Source organism: Aythya ferina (assembly GCF_964211825.1).
Source record: "Aythya ferina genome assembly, chromosome: 2".
Taxonomy (NCBI): Eukaryota; Metazoa; Chordata; class Aves; order Anseriformes; family Anatidae; genus Aythya; species Aythya ferina.
The window spans coordinates 112,398,962-112,419,199 of NC_140297.1; the positions used below are offsets into that span (position 1 = coordinate 112,398,962).

At 36.7% G+C, this 20,238-nt stretch overlaps 3 long non-coding RNA genes across 5 annotated transcripts in view; 2 read left to right on the forward strand and 1 right to left on the reverse strand.

Moving 5' to 3' along the window:
- The first annotated feature begins 857 nt into the window (after positions 1-857).
- Positions 858-4,706, forward strand: LOC311430638. Its single transcript, XR_014688919.1, has 3 exons — positions 858-1,092; positions 1,568-1,686; positions 4,478-4,706. It is a non-coding gene; the product is annotated as an uncharacterized lncRNA (long non-coding RNA).
- The window catches only part of LOC311430640, a 28,637-nt gene continuing 11,262 nt past the window's right edge, over positions 2,864-20,238 (reverse strand). Inside the window, exons 1-4 of one of the 3 annotated variants that reach the window (XR_014688921.1) lie at positions 11,670-11,846; positions 8,382-8,442; positions 6,770-6,806; positions 2,864-3,327 (exon numbers count right to left, since the gene is read on the reverse strand). This is a non-coding gene — a long non-coding RNA (uncharacterized lncRNA). Of the gene's footprint in view, positions 3,392-6,769; positions 6,807-8,381; positions 8,443-11,669; positions 11,847-20,238 lie in introns of those variants that run through there. The other 2 variants (XR_014688922.1, XR_014688920.1) reach the window with 2 other exon arrangements.
- Positions 12,060-15,733, forward strand: LOC311430637. Its single transcript, XR_014688918.1, has 4 exons — positions 12,060-12,197; positions 12,497-12,612; positions 13,396-13,479; positions 14,457-15,733. It is a non-coding gene; the product is annotated as an uncharacterized lncRNA (long non-coding RNA).

Sequence of the window (20,238 nt, forward strand, 5' to 3'; positions counted from 1 at the left end):
TATCCAAATACAATTCTTTTCCCTTTACTACAAGGCCACATATAATATATCTATTATCAAGAGATTGTATTTGGAAGTGAAGTTTAATCATATGCATGTGTTGATTGTTTCAAAACATTTAATTTTATGGAGTGTTTTCAACAAATAAGTTAAAGGATGTAAATATTGTGATCTTAGCCCCTCTGGTTAAGTCAATGTCATTATCTATAGGAGGTGTTGGTGATCTCCAAAAACAAACAAACAAAAAAAGAGACCTCCAAAAGTGATTTGCTGATATGTATGCTGAATCAGCTTACAGCTTATTCAAAGAGCTAAATGAGACACTTGAGATAGCACAGAAAATTTAAAAAGTGAGAATATGTGTTGTGGAAATTGAGCTATGAAGTGAAATTAGAAGGCAGGTTTTAGTAGAGTGAAAATCAAAGATAATCAGAAGATGGGGTTAAGATCATCAGAGGCCTTGAAACAGCAGTTTGGATCAGCTTGGGAAGCAAGGACTTTGCTGTGATATTTAAAGAGCAGCAAAATGACACATTTTAATGAGATGTAAAGAGTTAGAGCAGAAAAAGACAAAAACTCTAAAAAGTGTTATTGATGCAGATGGAGAACAAGAATCTGCAAAACAGAACCCTTTAGTTGCAGTTATGGAGTAAGAGGTACTACCAGGATGTCCTGTGTAACTTAATTAAAGCTAGGACAGTTACATATACCTAGGCCATGGGTTTGGGCTTTATATGGAGACTGAGGGAGGAAAAAAAAAAAAAAAAAAAAAAAAAAAAAAAAAAAAAAAGACATATAACAGCCAATCACTTAAAAAAAGAGCCATTTACTGATAAAATGGTGTTAGAAAGCTTTAGATCTCAGCTACTGCCATAGTCAAGAAGAAACAATGAAAGATGATGTCAACTTGCTTAGAGGAAACTTCTAGGAGGGAGCAGGAGAAAGAATTGGAAGAGGCAAGCTGCTGTGCAGCAGGGCCACCGTGAGAACAGGAGGGGAGAAAGATATAAATCATAAGCGAGTCAGAAACCACTCAATCTCTGTCCCTGAGTGAGCCAGTAGGTATGTGAGAGGATTTCAGCTGTCATCCAGGTGAGCACATGGTCAGCTGACTGCTCTGATGTTGGGATACTGGAGCCAGTAGTTAGGAACTGGAGGGCAAGGAAGACAAGCACCTTTGGGACCCCTTTGTAGGGAAAGGGGAACTGGCAAAGTGATTGGAAAATGGGCACAAATCCTCAGCCTCTGGAGGTGACTCCTGTCTTGTCCGAAGGAAAGGAATCCCTTCAAGGAAGATACTGTAAATTTCCAAAGCAAGTAGACCGATATGGAAGGAGGTATCCAGTACCTGAGAGGGTCTTGTTATGAAAGTGTGGTCTTCCCAAGCAACCACTATGAGCCTTGAAACTTTGCCTTCCAAGATATGGCTGAACATTGCTAGCTGATGGAAAGTATAGAATAATTGTTTTCTCCTTTTACTTCCATTCAGCTTTTGCTTTTAGAGGTCTATCAGTGTGAAACCACCACAGCTGGTTCAATTGAACTGCTTAATTCCTTTTTTTCTCAGGTGGCTAAGATGGCATGAGCAAAACAAAACTTTCAGAAGTAAGATGAAAATCTTTCTTTTCTGGACGTGGTGATCACTAAAAGAGATGTTACATAAACTACTGTTTAAAGTTTTTGAAGGTAATTAGATCTTTGATGTTTGTGGGAGTGCTTTGTGCATTCAACTGTTTTGAGGCTGAGATATCACTAACTAATACAGAAATGTGAAGGTGGAATGCTGAGTCACATGGCTAGTGATACCATGGCTAACAAACTGTGAACAAAGGTGTAAGAACATTTTTTTTTTTTTAACAAACAAACACTTTTGCTCAAGTTAAGTAATGCCTTTATGCAGTATTTTTTTCCCTCTCTTTTCTTTATTTTGAAATCCTTAGGGTCAAGGGATTTATTTGTGTGTGTGTGTGTGTGTGTGTGTGTGTGTGTTTAGGTCACTGTTAAGTGCAATATAAGAGATGATTTCAGATATGCAGGCTTATATCAGGCTCAAAAAGGTGCATATATGCATTTGCTATTGTTTCTAATACTATATGCTTATGCATCATAAGCTATTAAACCTCTAAATATGTGTTAGGCAGTGATGTTTATATCTTAAAATGATTGGTTTAAACAACCATCCAAAATGTCAGACTTACCTGAAAATAAGTCAGAATTTCTGACTTTTTTCTTTGGTGTTACTAGACTCTATAGAAGGCTTAGTTCAGAAACATTTATTGCATCATTGGGCAGTACTAGTGGGCAAAGATCGTTAAACAAGCCAATAGTTTAACTATAGTCATACAAAGATAATTATCACAATGATTTTTTGTTGCATTTCTGTAACTACATAAAGGTAATTCTATAAAAATTTCAGTTACACAGAAATGTAATTTCATTTCTCACTTTGAAATTATATTTTCTTTTCATTTCAGTTCATGTAAATCCAAATGACATTTCATTCAGTTTCTTTTCTTCTCTTTTTTGTAGATCTGAAAAGACATCTTGCCATTCCCTATTTCTTACTGTTATCTCTCTCCTTGTACTCATGGTGCTGCCATTAAACTTTTTCACACGTTTTATAGTACTTTATCTATCCAAAAGATTAAAGCAGATGGGCTAGCTTTCTCTCTTCTTCCTTTGTTGTTTTTTTTTTTTTCCTTTTTAGTCTCTAAGTAAGGGTAAATTTTTTTGCATCTAGTGAACTGCCTGTAGTTCTGTATGCAGGGAAAAAAAATAATCTTTCATAAAGTAACTCTGTATCCATAATTAGTAATTTGTGCCTGAAAATTTCTGTCTTTGAAACATAATTTGAACTAGAAAATCCAAAATCAACACAGGATGAATTTTATTTCACTGAACAGTAGAGAACAATTGAAATGCAAAAACAATATATATATATATTTTTGGAAACACTTTATTTAAACTTACAGTTTATAGTATTACCAATATATTTCAGAAATTGAAATTAATATTTATTCAACTTAACAATACTTTTTAAACAGTTGGTTGTACAAACTGCGTAAAAGCTTATTCTTTTGTTGCCCATTTATTCAGGCTTGTGCCTCTGAAAAGCTTCCAAAGTGTTCATTCTTCTTCATAGAGAGGAAGACAAAATCAATAACTTCTTCGTCAAAGATGTTTCATGCACTAGTGAAAAGCTATTCACATGAGGTAGAGTTTCAAATGTCTCTGATGCTTGTTTTTCTGAAAGCAGCATCTTCCAAAGACAAACAGATTTGGCTGATTTTCTGCCCCAGACAGTTAAGGAGGTTTGTATAGAGAAGCCTGGGATAAAGGTACAGGAAGGTGGGCATTACCATGTTGACATAAACAGCCTCTTGTATAGGTTCTGGAAGGAAAAACAAAACAAGACAAAACAAAACAACAAAAAAAAACCAGCTTCTTTTGGAATAAGATAACTGAGCCACAGTCAGGTCTGCTTAAGAAAAAAACTATGTTAGCTAAAGACTGTTTTACTAGAGGCTGAAGACAAATGCAAATGTAGGTTTTTCTGGAGTAGCATGTTTGCAACAAGCAGTGAAGTACTGCAAAAGAAAATGTAGGAAGTATAGCCAGAAAAAAAAAAAAAAAAAAAAAAAAAAAAAGTATAGCCAGAAAAACTTAAGAATGCAAGAATGCATTGAGAAGGACTGGGGCTTTTGGCTGATGAGAAGCTCAACATGAGCTGGCAATGTCTGCTTACAGCCCAGAAAGCCAATTGTGTCCTGGGCTGCATCAGAAGCAGTGTGGCCAGCAGGGTGAGGGAGGTGATTGTTCCCCTCTGCACTGCTCTTGTGAGGCGCCACCTGCAGTGCTGGGTCTAGGTCTGGGGCCCCCAGCACAAGAAAGATGTGGGGATGTTAGAACAAGTCCAGAGGGCCAAGAGGATTATAAGAGGGCTGGAGCACCTCTTCTACGAAGACAGGCTGAGAGAACTGGGGATGTTCAGTCTGGAGAAGAGAAGGCTCTGGGGAGACCTTACAGTGGCCTTCCAGTACCTACAGGGGGCCTACAGGAAAGCTGGGGAGGGACTCGGTCTCAGGGAGTGTAGTGACAGGACAAAGAGTAATGACTTTAGTCTAAAGAGTGGTAGATTTAGGTAAGGAGGAAATTCTTTACTCAGAGGGTGGTGAGGCACTGGCACAGGTTGCCCAGAGAAGCTGTGGTTGCCCCATCCCTGGAAGTGTTCAAAGACAGGCTGGATGGGGCTTTGGGCAACTTGGTCCGGTAGGAGGTGTCCCTGCCCATGGCAGGGGGGTTGGCACTAAAGGATCTTTAAGGTCCCTTTCAACCCATACCATTCTATGATTTTTTGATTTGAAAGGTGAATGAGTCTCTGTTATAAATGAAGGCTCTTTTGAAATGTGATGACCAGATCTCAATGGTCCATTTTAAAAGTGTGATTTTTTTTTTTTTTTTATTTTTCTTGGCACAGGCAACAAGCAGTCTGTGGCTGTATCTTCTGAGCTTTGCAAGTGTGAGGTGGGTGGTGAACGACAGATCAACATTATCATCAATTCAGCTTTCACTGAGCCCTGTAAAACATGTCCCTTGTAAAAGCTGTCCAAGGATCACAACACATATCTTTAAAAAATGTTGCACCATCCACATGTGTAGCAATAAGATTTTATAGGTAATAGAAATTGAAAGCAAAAATATTGTTGTTTTTTTTTTGTTGTTTGTTTGTTTTTGTTTGTTTGTTTGTTTGTTTGTTTTTTTCCAAGTTTTAAATGTCAGAAAGCAGCGTGAACTGTAGGAAGGACTCTTTCATAAAAGTGTGTACCATAACCTAAAACTAGACATAAAGATAAGGAAACTTGCAGATGGAGTAAATACAGAGATTCCATTTTAAGGCATAGAAGAAACTGAAGTGTCAAAGCAGTCTTTAACAACAAGAAACTCTATAGGATGACAGCACTGGATTTAGCTGCAGAAGGTGAAGAGCCTTCTTTACAAATGAATGGGATGATAGAGATGCCAAGCAAAGTTGAGTGGAATTTTATTAGTCTTTTTTTTTTCTTTTTTTTTTTTTTTCAATTTTATTGCCCTGTTGGAATCACGTGTTTTCAAAAGTGCTCAGCTTTATCTTTTAAAAAGATCTACAGGAATAAAATTGAACCTGGGTTCTCTAATGCATCAGGTCATTCTGCTTCTGCTAATGATTCCTAAAGCCATGCTACAGGGAAAGCTCTTGCAGTAAGGACACTACGTGAATTCTCAAGAGTACCCATAATGTATGGTTCTGCCTTCAACAGTTTTCTCAAGTACATTTGAGGGCTCCTTAAACAGCCCTATGTCAACAGCAGGAATCTACTTCTCAGTGGCCAACGTTACACAAGAAACCCCTGTGGCATGTAGAGCCCATGGGAGATGATAACATTTGAAATACATTGACAGCATCGTGAAGGCAGTCTACGCTTGCCTACATCTCAAACCACTTCTGCGTACCAAAGTGCCTTAGATATTTCTTATGAACAGCTTTCCAAGGCTGTTTATCCTATCCAAATCTGTGAGCCCATTGGAAATCAGTCCCTTTTATAATAATCACATAAACAGATTCCTTGGTCAAAGTCACGGGCAGACACCAACTGATTGTCTCGTGTATGTAATGAAGTATCTTAAGGAGCACAAAGCTGAAGAGACTTACTGTATACACCCTGCATCAAGATTGTTTCATTTTACTGAAAACTAGAATGCATCTTAGCTATGTTGACAGGGTTCAGCTCTGCGGCCTCACTGAGATACTTTTTTTTTTTTTTTTTTTTTTTTGTGTGTGTGTATTTACGTAGAAACATTGTAGATTCAATGACTTACCATTGGATTTTATTTTATTTATTTAATTCAGATTATGTATTTCTATATCAAAAGCTGGTCTCTGATATGGGTGCTGTTAGGCTATTGTGAAATCATCTTTTTAACCTACTTCAGGAATAAATTCAGCCTTTTAGGAAACAACTTTAAGAGATATTTTTCTGACTTTGCAACTTCTCTCTGAATCCTCTCCACTCGGTAAAGCTCCTTCCTTAAATGCAGTTACAGTGCTTGGCACTGTTGTGCTACAGTTGGACTGTAGTTCTTCTAATACTTATATAAAAATGCCTTATTCTTAACCTTTATGGGCTTAATTTTCATATATTCTTCTTTATAACTGTCATCTTCACTTGCTTTTAATTGCTGTCAATTTGTTGTGTATATTTTCCATTTATTATATGTTGGTAGGATGGGGTGTTTGGTTTCCTTACAGTATGCACTTGCACTCAACAAGTACAGAGTTTAAATTAACAGGGCATTCTTTCTCTTGCATGTTAAAACATTTTCAAATAATTACCCTTTATCATTCACATTTATGTATTTATACTTTTTGGACCAGATGATCTCTAAAAATCCCTTCCAACCTAAGCCATTCTATGATTTTCCTCCTCTTCAGTATTTTGATCTTCTTTTTCATGGTAAAGGCTTTTCTATTTCATTTTATTTACTTTGAGTTGTGTCTCATCTTTCTAAACATAAAATAAGCCATATTCTTTACATGCTACTGAACATATTAGAAGCCAGTTTTCAGTCTCTAGATGCAGCAGCTGGATGTCAACATATGGGCAATTGGAGTAATTATTTAACAACAAGTGATTATTATCTTTGTCATGAACATATGCAGGAAAATGCAACAGAAATAATTTGCTGGAAATGCAAAATATATTTAAGAGGGAGAATTAAAGGTTCAACCCACCTGTCTATAAATGTTAATAAAATTGCCAATATGCTGCCTGTTCAGAAAACAAAAATCAGAGTTGATTGCAGTCATTTTCATCCACACAGTTTGCAGTGACAGAAAAAAATTACAGTGAAGCAAAGCCTACAACAGTCCAAATGCAGTTTAGTACATATAATTTATCTCTCTACCCACACTCAATTAAATAGCATGCTTTGAGGTTCATCTAATTTCCTTGCTCCAACACACAAACACCCACCATTGAAGTTAATGGTTTTTATTTTATTTTACAAAGGTTTTCCAGCTATGCTAAATTAGCAGGAACATTTTAATTAAAGCTTGCAGTGGATAGTCCCTTGCCAGTTTCTGGGGAACTACAGTTTGGTGCATGCAGACAGTGTGTTTGCTTAAAGACAGCTATGCACAGATATCTGGTCGGCTCATCACATGAACAGAGACAGACTGGTTGAACCATATTACTTGATCATAGCTCTGACAAGCTTCAACTAATATCCTGAGAGGACAGCTGCTACTAACCATGGCAGGGTTAAGTTATAATTGGATTATTTTAAGAAATATTCTGAAAGAAAATAAATTACAGCTAGTTACTACCACAGATCTCACCACTCACTTTGCAATAACAAGGTGGATTTCTTTGATTTTGTTCTCTCTATTATAATGAATACTACGACCTTTTTTTTTTTTTCCTATAATACATAAGAGAACTTAATGTTTTGTCTTACAAATCAAGAAATCAAGGAATACTCTATACCTGATATAGGCAATGCCAGAAGATAGGATGATCTGACAAACAATAAGTGATATATGCCAGCCACAGTGTGATTTTGAAGTATCTGCCTTAAGTATTGTGAGATGCTCCTTGTGAGACTTACACTTTTCTCTGCCTTTGTCATTTTGGGTACTGTTATAGGACATGCACTTAGGACAGTAAGAATATTAGATATTGGATATTCTACTGGCTAATGGGGGAGGGGGGAAGGAAGGCAGGGCATGGAAACGTGCTTCATATCTTTAGTACTTTATCACTGCTCTTCTGTGAGAGAAACTGAGCCTTAACTTTGTGCTTACAGAAATGTTACTTAAGAGGGCCTATGCAAAACAAAATATTTAGTGCAGGTGTTTGCAGTATAATACCACACAGTTTCTACTAAGAGAGCTATGAAGAAAATTAATGAATATTGACTAATTTTCTGTTTCCTAACGTCATTCTACAAACACCAGTTTTGGCACCTCAAGCAAGTAATAACAGCCTTTAGCCTGTGTGGGAGCACATTTGGCTTTGATGGCACTGTTGGATGCCAGAGAGTATGTTTTGTCCCAGTATTATCTGGGTCTTTGCTTTGCTCTTTGCCAGATTCTTAGAGGGAAAATGCTGAAAATGTTGAACAACTTTTGGATCTAATGCAACATGTTGTTTCTTTCATCTAGAATTTGTATTAGCTTAAAAACAAAAACAACAAAAAAAAACCCAAACAACTAGTTTAAAAACAAAAACGCTTTAGTGATGCTTTAGATAACTAAAGCAGATGGAGGAGACTATGTGTGAAGATTTTGTTTATACATTTTGAAAGGCATTTAAAACAAATCAAATGTATTTCTCCATACTGACCTTCTAAGAAGAAGAAAGACCATTTCTTTTCTCTGCCATAAGATCTCTGCTGGTTCCTTCTCTTAATATATAGGAATGGAGTTTCATTGCAAAAAAAAAAAAAAAAAAGTCATGAGAAAAGAAGTATTTCAATGGAATTTCTCATATTGACGCAATATTGACTCAAAATATGCTTCAAACTTGGGTTTTACCAATATTTCACTCTCGTTGAGCTCTTGGAGGATGTGATGTGGATTGAAAATAAATTTTGGAATTTTCTGGGGAATGGGATTTCCATTTGTCAGTCACCTACAAGCCCATTGCCTCCTCCACACTTCTCCCTGGTCACATTCTGAGAGGGCTTATTTACCCTCCCACATTCTGAGAGGGTTTATTTATCAAGTTGCATAGCTGGATCTCAAGTGGTGAAAATTAGCAAATTGCAAGCATTGTAACTAGATTCCCAAGTACAGGAATTGTGTCTGTTCTTGAACCCAGGAATTCCCATGCCTTGCACATCTCATATACCAAATTGTGCTCTGACCTCCAAGTACAGCTATTTGCTTGTTTCTTTCAATTACGGGGCCAGAGAAAGCTGCTGCCAGACCTGATCCTTGCTCCTGTCCTACCTTCTTATTTATACTGTAAGGTGAAATTGATTTTTGAATCTATTTTAACCTATCTCTGTTTCTTTTTTATCACACAACTCTACAATCAATTGTAGTGGTGCATCTCAAGCAATGATAATGGAGCAGTAGTTGACATGGTTGTTAAAGAAATGTAAATCTAAACGCATGATTTTTTTTCCCTTTGTCATGTTGAGTTGGGTACAAGTGCTTGAAAGTCTGCTTAACCTTTCTGAAATAATCTTTGTGGCAGCTGTGAGCTGTTAATTTGTTTAAATGAGACACCAAGTTTGAAATCTAAAGATGTCAGAGTGAAAATTCAAAGTGCAAATTGCTTCATCACTTCTTATCCTAGCAGAAAGTAGCCGTCTAACATGATTCCTTCACAATCCTGCACTTCCACTTCAAGCATTTGGAAATCAAATTCACATAAAAAGTTCAATATACATGTAATTACCAAAACATTCACAGGTCTATGGATATCAATATCTATTGTCATTGGTTTCTCTCTTCAGCATATTAATATTTGTTCATGACAGCTTCTCTCCTAAGCATACTTTTATGCAAAGATTATGGTTAGATATTGTCCCATCCTGACATTACAGAAATACATACTAACCTTATGAGTAGTTCTTAATACCTTAGTTTTCTGTTGCTTAATATGATATTTTTCTTTTGTTTAGTTTCCTCAGCTTTTCTGTAAATTTCATTAGGAGAAATTTCTTCTCAGAGAGAGCAGTTAGGCATTGGAACAGGTAGAGATGAGGACAGCTTAATAAGACAGGTAAAAAATAAGAACTAATAATAATAATTATAATGATAATAATAATAATTAAAAAAAAAAAAGTGATGCACAATGCAATTGCTCATCACCTGCTGACCAACACACAGCCGGTCCCTGAGCAACAGCAGCAGCCCCAGCCAACTCGCCCCTTTTTATCATTCCTCGTGACACTCTATGGTATGGGACATCCCTTTGGCCAGCTTGGGCCAGCTGCCCTGGCTGTGTCCCCAACAACTCCTGGCACACCCCCAGCATCCTCGCTGGCAGGGCAACACGAGGAGCTGGAAAGGCCTTGGCTCTGTGTGAGCACTGCTCTGAAACAACTAAAACATTGGTGTGTTATCTGCATTATTCTCTTCCTAAGTCCAAAACACAGCACCTTACCAGCTACTAGGAGGAACATTAACTCTATGCCAGCTGCAACCAGGATAAAGAAGTACAATTATAGTTTTCAGTTTTGCTTAATATTTATGGCTTTCAATAGATCCATTTATGAGCTTGGAACAAGAAACTATCAAAATTATTTTATCTCTGAGTTAAAAAGAGCAGAGAAAGAAACATGTTTTGAAAATAATTTTCCACTTTTAATATTTTTTTTCTTTGTCTGTATCCAATCAAAACATTTTTAGGCATCTATGAATGGTTTTCAACACAAAGAATTTAAGCTGAGACTCATTCACCTTTAGCAGTGGCGGAGTCAATATCTGGAGAGAAGATAAAACATACTTCTAAATGGATTTTAGGGTGTGTGTGTGAAAAATGAAGACAGCCACTTGCTACAATTACAGTTCAACTTTTTAATTTCTCATGATGTGTCTCATGATGTGTCTGCTTTTGAATTTACAGGCTAGATTGAGGCACTTCCATGCAGGCAGCAATCTGGAGAAGAGTAAGTTATGGGCTTTGGTGGGCCCACTTGCCCAATACCACTTTTACAGGAGGGATTTCATTAAGTAGTTGCTCTAGCACCAAAACTAATGCTGTTCCTTCACCATCATTTTAGGTATTTCAGTAACTCAAACAATTTTTTCAACTTTTAAATGTATCTCCTATTAGCTTGCTAAGTCAAGATGTTGGGTCTAATGAAGTGAACGTGCCTTTTACATCACCTGGAAGAGAGAAGCAGCCATATGGTTTGTTGATGTGAAGTAGTGATTTAACAAAGCTTATGTGTTTTAAAGATTTGACGATGTCAATTTGTCTATTTACTGCATAGAGGATAAGAACAGACAATATCATCAGGGAGGCCCTGCCATTGAGTCCCACAGTTCATAGTGCACCCCCTTGCTCTCTAAACTCCTTGAACCAAGGAGGTAAGGAGCATAGGTACAGCTAAATACAATCCAAGTACCACACTTGGTCAGAGTCTTATGTCTGAAGGATTATATATGCACAATCTATCCTTTCTATTACTTAGAAGTGTGGCTCTCCCATTTGGCACATTTCTGTTGTGTGATTTGGCTTTTCAAACATTCCCTTTCAAAGCAGCAGTTTGGAACTGGAATTAAAATGATGGCAAAAAGCCCTAATCAGAGCCCAGAGCCTCATCCAACCTGGCTCTGAACATCTCCAGGGATGGGGCAACCACAGCTTCTCTGGGCCACCTGTGCCAGTGCCTCACCACCCTCTGAGTGAAGAATTTCCTCCTAATTTCTAATCTAAATCTCCCCTCTTTTAGTTTAAAACCATCCCCCCTTGTCCTGTCACTGTCTGCCTGTGCAAAAAGTTCTTCCCATTTTTTTTATAAGCAAACCCCCGTTAAGAATTGAGAAGCTACAATAAGGTCACCAAGGAGCCTTCTCTTGTTTAGGCTGAACAAATAGGCAAGAGTGTTTTAGTAAATTAAAGATTCCTTTTAATTGACTCATAGTTGTATTCTTTTGCACATGCTCCACTCACCCAAGATGTCTGCAAGATGTCTGTCTGTCTGTCTGTCTGTCTGTCTGTCTGTCAGCTCCTCCAGCGCCCAGCTTGAGCCAATACCATGGTTGCTCTCTGCCTGAGCAAGGCCTCTGGTGTGGCCAGGACACTTTTAGAGCAAGGGAACAGCCAGACCAAAGTGGGGGTGGGAGCACACTGTCACATTTCCTTCATACATACACACAACATGTTTTATTTTTCCATGACCGTGATCTCATCTCCTGCAGGATTGCAGATTTTTGTAGCCTGCACTGTTTCAATGGAAGATTATTTGGGTTAACAACCACTTGATGTTGCTATACCAACCCAGCTGATGGTGATGCTGAGCAGCTGGCTTGGTACAAATAGAGGTTTTACAGGCTACAACTCAAGCAGCTGGCTCCATGGAACTGTTAGTTAGGCTAAGGCAATTCCCTAGTGAAAAGCAGATAGATCCATGCATTAGAAAGACAATACATGCTGCTCATGCCCTACTGCTAGCACTGATAACACTTTGTGATTTCTGAGGTCAGGCACAAATGGTGAACTGAAAGCAGGGTCCAACTGTTGAGCAGTATTTTATCTTTTCCCTGGATGGTATAATTTGGACTCTCAATTTAAGGAGACAACATTAAAAACAAAAAACAAGTACCAGCGACCAGTAGGATTCAAGCTTATGGTCAGAAATCCAGTGCAAAATATATCATAAGAAAAACACGGATTTAAGAGATTTTAGATTTTTCTTCTGTTCAAGAATATTCAGTTCAGTACTGATGATAGTTTAGTATTCTTAGTATTTTTAATCTTCTACTGTTTTCTTTACATAGATATGCTAAACATACCATTTAACTGCCATGACATCCTCTGTGAGAAAAGGTAAAGACTATGAATATTTAGGATCTCATCAATGCTTTTCTTCTAGCAGTCCTGAGAACTGGAGCAGGTAATGTGACCCCATATGACTCCAGTGTGCTTATAAATGTATAGGTCCTCTTCAGACCAAGGCAAAACCACTGGTGAAGGATTATATTGGGGATGTATTCTTTATTTTGAGAAGTAAATCTGTTTTGTTTTCAGCATTTTTTATATCTTCACTTGTTAAGTATTTCTTCAAATTTAAGTTTGCTTTTGATAGGCAGAGCAGGCTACCAAAATAGGCCCAGGGTGCACAACTCAGCCAGCCTCTGTGCTGCAGTGGGTGCTGAGGTGCTAGCTGTGGACCAGTAATGATAAGAGCTATGGTCTGAAAAAAACAGTGATGAATTCTTTATACCACAAATAATAAATATTGTTGTGGTTATTAAGTCTCACATAGAAAATAACCATACTGATTGTATTTAGCTCAAGATCAAGATGGTTGTTTTAGTTTTTTTGTTTGTTTGTTTGTTTTCTTTTTTCTTTTGTCATGTAATGTGTTTGTTTTGACTGAATGTGAAGTTGATTAGAACTAATAATTCCCTCATTCTTAACTGTGATTCATGAAAAAGTCTGGAGCGTTTCCAGAGATTAGCTCACTGTTAAACTTCATACCAAATGATTTAATTTAAAGATATTTACCACACAACTCATTGTTTGAACTACTTGAGGTAATGCAGAGAAAACTGATGCTGCAACCACCACTGTATTCCTGTGTAATTACAGCAAAATATTCAACATTCTTTATCTAATTCAACTTTTTCATCAATGTGTTAACCTCAGTCTTTTTCTTTCCTTTCATCACAATCAGAATCAACTTCAACAAAACACTCTAACATCAACGTGATTGTAATGCAAAATCCTTCCTCTTTGAAAACAAAATTCTAATTTTAAGGTAAGCTTTTACTCTTGTGCTCTTTTTGTATGTTAACAGTTCAAACAAGTTGTTGGCAGATTTGTCACCTCAGAATTGAAATCTAATGTGCCTGTTTGAGGCTTGAAATTTATGTGAAATTAATTCTGTTTTGTAAGCTTTCAGCAGTACTGCTTGGTCCAGGTCCCTTATTAATTCTGACATTCAAGCACACCTGCCTGACAGCAGCAATGGCAGAGACTGGTGAAACAAGAGGAACAAAAGAGAAAGCTGATTCTGCTTAATCTAAATATTTACAGTGCTATCATTGCTGGGCAAGCAAAGTTCAAGTTTTAAATTAGCAAGTTTAAATTAACAAAATAAATTATAATTTTAATAATTTATATTTTTATTTTAGTTTTTATATTCCATATGGGATAGGAGATTATCTCCCTCCAGCATTTCCACTTTTCATGGAAATGCTGGAGGGAGAAGAGTCTGGAGAGAAACGTCAGCAGTGATTTCCAACATCCAAAATGAATGAAGTAATGATGCTTTCCCCAGTCATTTGTTTGTTTGTAATGGCTGATGCAGTTTTATTATTCAGACCATGGAAATATCTCTCAAAATGCATGAGAAATTTTTTTTGAGAAAACAATGCCGCTAGAGACAGGGTTACTATAACACATTAGAAGTCAAATAGCTCTTGCTATTTAACCACAGAACTGGAAATGAAAGGATGCATTCTGTGCAGCAGCAAGTTTGCTGCTTTGTCATCAGAAGATTATTAATGGTTTAAAAACTAGGCATAAAAAACAGTTTTGAGCTTAGCTTTAAGTTATACATTATTTAAAGCATTTCTTATTCCATATCTAAATTGCTCCTACACCTACAACAACATTATGTCAGGAATGTCTTCAGTAGAGTCCTTACCAAATGCTGACACAAACTTGTCAGGCTGTATTTTTATTTCCCACAGAAAGTGATTTTTTTTTTTTTTTCCTGTCTCTGTTGGACAGGTTTTCCTCCATAAGTCTGTGGTACTTGTTGATCTTCAAAAGCCACAGGGACATGATTCTGGGTCCCCACTCAAGCAGCAGGGTTAGACCAGATGACTTCCAGGAGTCCCTTTCAACCTCAACCATTCTGTATTTCTGTGGTACAGAGCTGATGCTGATAAGCAGTGTTGAGTAAAAGGTAATTAATCCCAAGCAAAAAATCACTCACAAAAATCATTTGCTGTCTAGCTTGTGAATGTTGGAGACTTTACACAGCCATACTTTCACCTCAGCTGCCCTTGCTGCCAAGAGGGCAGGCTTAGGTGCTCACTGTTACAAGCACTGGTGACATGTTCCTTCCCCAGGATGAGCTCTTTACCCTAAAATTGAGTGAACAGAGACTGAAATCGACTGAACAGAGATGTTTTCTTCTAGGTTACTAGGACTAGGAACAGGGGACTGAGGACTGACAAGGAGCTTAAAGACATTCTTTGTTTCCTATGGATTTGCAATAGGAAGCAGTTTTATTTCTATAGTGGCAGGGTGCACTTCTTATTACTGCCTGCATTTTGGGTCTGCTTTTTGCTCAGACTAACTACATGCTGTTTGCAGGTGCAAAAGTCCAGCTGAGAGGTCACAGGGAGAAAACATCTTTTATTTAAACAGGTGCAAGCCCTCTGTGTAAACTGCATTGCCTTTTGCGGCTTAGTGCACAGTTTGCCTCTGAATAAAGCTAGACCTGGGAGGGCTTCTCTACGGACTCACAAACTTGTGAAATAGCAGGTGGTTTGGAAAGACATCTGTGTGTTCTTGGAGTTTCAGTTGCTTTTCAGAGAGAAACATGTGGGAGCACTGGCTCGGTTTGACAGATTTCATTCTGTCTTAAAGTTTATTTGACTGAAAAGAACCAGCCCTGTCTTCAGTTTTTCCTCTACCTACTTTTATCAATTGTCATGTTTTGACAGTATACTATTAACCATAATATGACGCTAATGAAGCAATTCACTTATAAATTTGGAAGTATTTGTTGTACCACAGTAGGAATATGTCAGACATGAAGTACTACCAAGACAATTCATGCTGCTCTTTTGTATTCAATATACTTCTATACTACCCTGAAACCAATGAAATCATGTAATGTTAAAAAAGGCATGTGTTTATTCATATGTTCTTGATTTGAACTCATTGAAGAAATCTAAGGTAAATCTGCTAATTTTCATTGGCTGTAGACCATGCCTCGTATAGAATAAGCACTATCCTTAAGCATGATATAGAATAAACTTTTTGCCTGGTATTAAGACAATCTCTGAGCAGTGAGTAGACAGCTGACCACAGTTGCATTCCCAATAAATATTGGGTCTTAAATTTGCTATATTTACATCAGAATATCATAAAGAACTCCTGCTAATTGAGGAGTAACTAATATTCTGGGATGATGACAAAAATCATGTTTCTGCTGATACTCTTTTTATTGACCTTCCAAAGACTTGTTCATAACGTACCATAGAGAAAGCTATAAGACCAGTCATGGTTGATGGGCTCAAATTAAAGCAACTGTAAGCATGTGAAACTAACTTGAATTAATCTTGTGCAGTATTCAGAGTTGTTGGTGTTTTGTTTACAGTAAAACGTGAGCATTCCAGAAATTCTGGCAAAATACTTCTGCTTCTGTGCTCATATGAAGACCACAAAGCATTACAGTTTGATGATGAACAAAGTAGTTTACCACTGCTGTGAAAAACAAGCATATTAAGGATGCTTTTGACACCTTCTGTCTCTTGCCGCTACATGAATTCATATTGAATATCATGACTTGCAAGCTGAGCATATGTCCTCTAAATTGCCAGCCTTACAAAGGCAATGGTAAAAATAAAATTGTCTTCGTTCTGCTGCTATCAGCAGAAGAGATGTTCATCGAGTCAAACATACAATTAAAAAAATCTCCTTTTTCCTCTTCCAGTTGCAGAATTATAAAAACAAGATAATGGGAATGACAGTTAGAACTTAAGCCCACAAAGGAACATCAGTGTAGTGACAGGAATTGTTTCAGTTGTGGAGGCTGGCTCTTACAGAAGAATATGCTTAATTGAAAAGGAGGTCTAAATACTCCACGTAGTTTACTAATAGTAAACTTACTAGTAGTCTCTTATTAAAACTTTATTATTAAACTTTACTATTTATTAGTAATAAGAGACTAAAAACCAAGAAGAAAGTCCTAGAATGCAAGATACTGAGCTGAAGGGACTGCTAAACCAGCCAAGAAGAAATGCCAGGCAGAAATCCTATCTTATTCTTGATCTAAACATTTACCTGCACCACTGAGATCAAATTCACAGTATCAAACTGCTTCTGAATTTAGATGTGTGAATTGTTCCTTTGAAAATCCTCCACTCATTTCTTACAAACAGCAATTTTTGTTGGGGGGGGGGGGGGGGGGGGGAGTAGGAATTCATAATGTATCTATTTGCTGGAAGTTTAACATGAAATCTAAGGAGCATGAAATCTGGGCATCAGCTGGAAGAGGCAGTGAGCACTACACAGATGCTGACAGCACTCACTTTGCTGGATAGTGTCTGGGCTGCCTATCAGAAAAAAAAATCAAAAAAAACTAACAGAAATGAAAGAGATTTAAGAACAAGTAACAGAAAATGACAATCATAAGACCTCTCTCTCTCTCTCTCTCTCTCTCTCTCTCTCTCTCTCTCTCTCTCTCTCTCTCTCTCTCTCTCTCTCTCTCTCTCTCTCTCTCTCTCTCTCTCTCTCTCTTCCCTTGCCTTTTGCAGTGAAGGATTATTAGAAATCCCTGGAATTTGTGGGAAGTCATCTTTGAAGCCTTTGGTGTAAATTGAAAATTTTAATCATTTCAGGAGAGACATTTATCTGATGATAAAGTGCTTCTTTAGAGTCTTGGGAATTACCCTTGACATTATTAAGGCATAATATATAGAAAGCGAAGAAGAAACACTTCAGAAAGGCTATCCTGGCAGGCAGAGCAGATGTCGTTTTTTGTCGTGCAGATTTCTATTGCACGTCTCCATTAGACCAGGAGTCTTGTACCTGACGGTGCCAAGCACTTAAAAGTAATCAAAGTGAGGTCTGTGAGAATGGGTTTTACACAAAGCTGAGCCCTGTTCTGACCGATTGCAGGGCTGGTGCTCCTTGAAACCTCATTTCTGGATAAATTTGATCAATCTTAGTGGTAACTGTCATAGCTCTGTAGGTTTCTTTTCCAAAATGATGCAGGAGCCAGAATGCTCCTGCCTTCAGTGATTTGCATTGCCAGGTACTGATGATTATGGGATTTGGGAAAGAATATTTAGTTTGAATATTAACACCCGTTTAAAACTTTTTTTTTTTTTTTTTTTTTTTTTTTGTGATAATAAGTTTAAGTTTGCCTTCAGTGTAATTCTTAAATTTTGTGAATAATATATCCTTGATAGAAAAGATTGACAGGAAACTATATTTATTTGAAAAGATTAACTGGTAATGAAAAATGCATGTGTTGTTTCACTAAGGTAGTACTTTGGCTAAGAGAATGGCCTGCTTGAAAATAAAGAATTTGCATGTTACCAGCAAGTTCTCAAGAACTATTCAAATATTTTTGTACCACTTAAAAGATTTAGTCATCTCTACTTTAAACCATGCAACTCCATGTTCCTTCTTCGTTGTTTCTTCTTTTTTTTTTTTTTTTTCTTTTTTTAAATGTAGTATGTTCATTTGGAATGGTCAATCTTATTTCCTGAATATCTAATATCATATTTGATTGTGAATGTATTAATTGTATCTACTAAAACAGGCTTTACGAATCTGTTTTTTTAGGTTAGGCTAAAAAAATATGGTGTTCAGTATAAGCAAAAAATTGTCTAGTCTCAGAATAAAAATGGTAAAAAAAAAAAAGGTAAATCAAGTGGTAAATCAAATTTTTACATGGTAAAATCAAGGTAACATTACATTTTTATGTTACAGCTGAAGTTCTATAATGCAAAATTCTATACTGCAAAATATCTAACTCTAGAAATAACATTAGTGGTTAATCAACTGTCATAACACATAACCTTAGGAAATGTTTCTAATGATGTTCTCCTTCAAATTCTTGTTTGCAATTACTATCTTCCACTGTCATCTAGTGTCCAAATAAACTTTCTGCAAGTGCTTAGTGATTAAACAGAAAAATGAAATGCTGCTTTTTCCCAACTTAAATTGAAATGAAAAAAACAAAACAAAACAATCCACAAACAAGCAAACCAGACCACAACAAACAAAAACAACTAACAAACTAATCAAACAAATTTATTCCTAAACCTTGGGTATTTTCTTCTGTCTCTGTAGTTACTCAGTCTTGAAAAACTCTCTGTAGCTGAATATGCATGTCCAGCAAAGAAATGTGAAATGGAGAAGCAATACAGAGCTTTGAAAAACAACAGCATTACAAATGATAGTTGAAGGAACAGGGACTGCAGGTCCTCCTTGTGTCTGAGCTTGAAGGGAACTAGAAGAATGTGGGCTAGGAGAAGGCACTGTCAAAATGTCTCAGCACAATTAAACATAAGAAGTAAATAAACATATCTAGTGAATAAAGATATTAAGATATTATTGAAAACCAAAACAAAACCACAACAAAATAACAACTAAAACCCTGGCAAAACAAGAACATGCATTAAATATATTCCATGCTTTTCCATGGAATCTGCCTCTTTCCCACATAAAGTAACAAGAAAGCAGACGTGGCAGATTTGAGACATTCCCCAATGCATTTTTATGGTATTTCAGTGAGCACACTGCCAGTACGGTGCAAAATTGAGCCATATCCAATAGTTTCCTCTTCATAAACACCCCTGTCTATCATTCTGATTAGTATTTCAATAGAACTTGTTAAAGTATTGCACTGAGAAAATTTGACAACCATTTCACAGAAATACCAATTAATTTTCAAAGTGAAAGATGATATGAAACTTGTTTCTCCTTACGTGTATTTGCCACAGCCACCTGACCAAATTCAGTTTTCATTTCACAACATTCATGTAGCACACAAGACATTCTCGGAAAAGGGGGGGGGACTGTGCTCACATATTGATAAGAAAATAGGATTTAAAATAAACTTTGATAACATGAGATGTCATATATGTATTTAGCCTTGCTAGAATTAGCTTCCAGGAACCACAGCACCAGACTCTAACAACAAACTTAGCCCAGGGCATTAATATCTGTTTTTGAATGCAAGGTTGCTGCCAAATGTGCATTACCTGTTTACTTCATAAATATAATTCCAAGGGCAAAAATAGAAGTATATTGAAGTTAAATAACCCAAGGTGACATAAGGCCCATTTATTATTACATAACATATTAATAAAAGGCTGTTAAAAAAAATGTAAAAAACTTGCTATTCTCGATTAAAGTACATACTGAATTTTAGTAGGTAAGTGCAATAAAAGTTTTCATCTGCTTAATGGGATTTTTCTTAACCTTTAAGTTCTTTTCCTGTATTTAGTAAATATGTAAATAACCTACCATGTTTACCTGTTTTTAGTCAGAAAGAAAGAACTTACTGTCACTCTCTTTTAGTAGGTGATTTTTGTCTAATGTTAAAATAAGGTTATTAGGTTATTATATAGCCTGTTAAAAAGGCTACATATTAAGTCCCAGTATGTCCTTTAGAGAGGTCCATATGGAAAATGCAAAAGACACTTGGAACCCAATGAAATAAGTATGTGCATTATTTATTATCCTGTCTATTGCCTTACCAAGTAACTAAGGAAATTTCGGTAGCTTGGAGTTCTGAAAGAGCTTTAATGCATTTTCTATA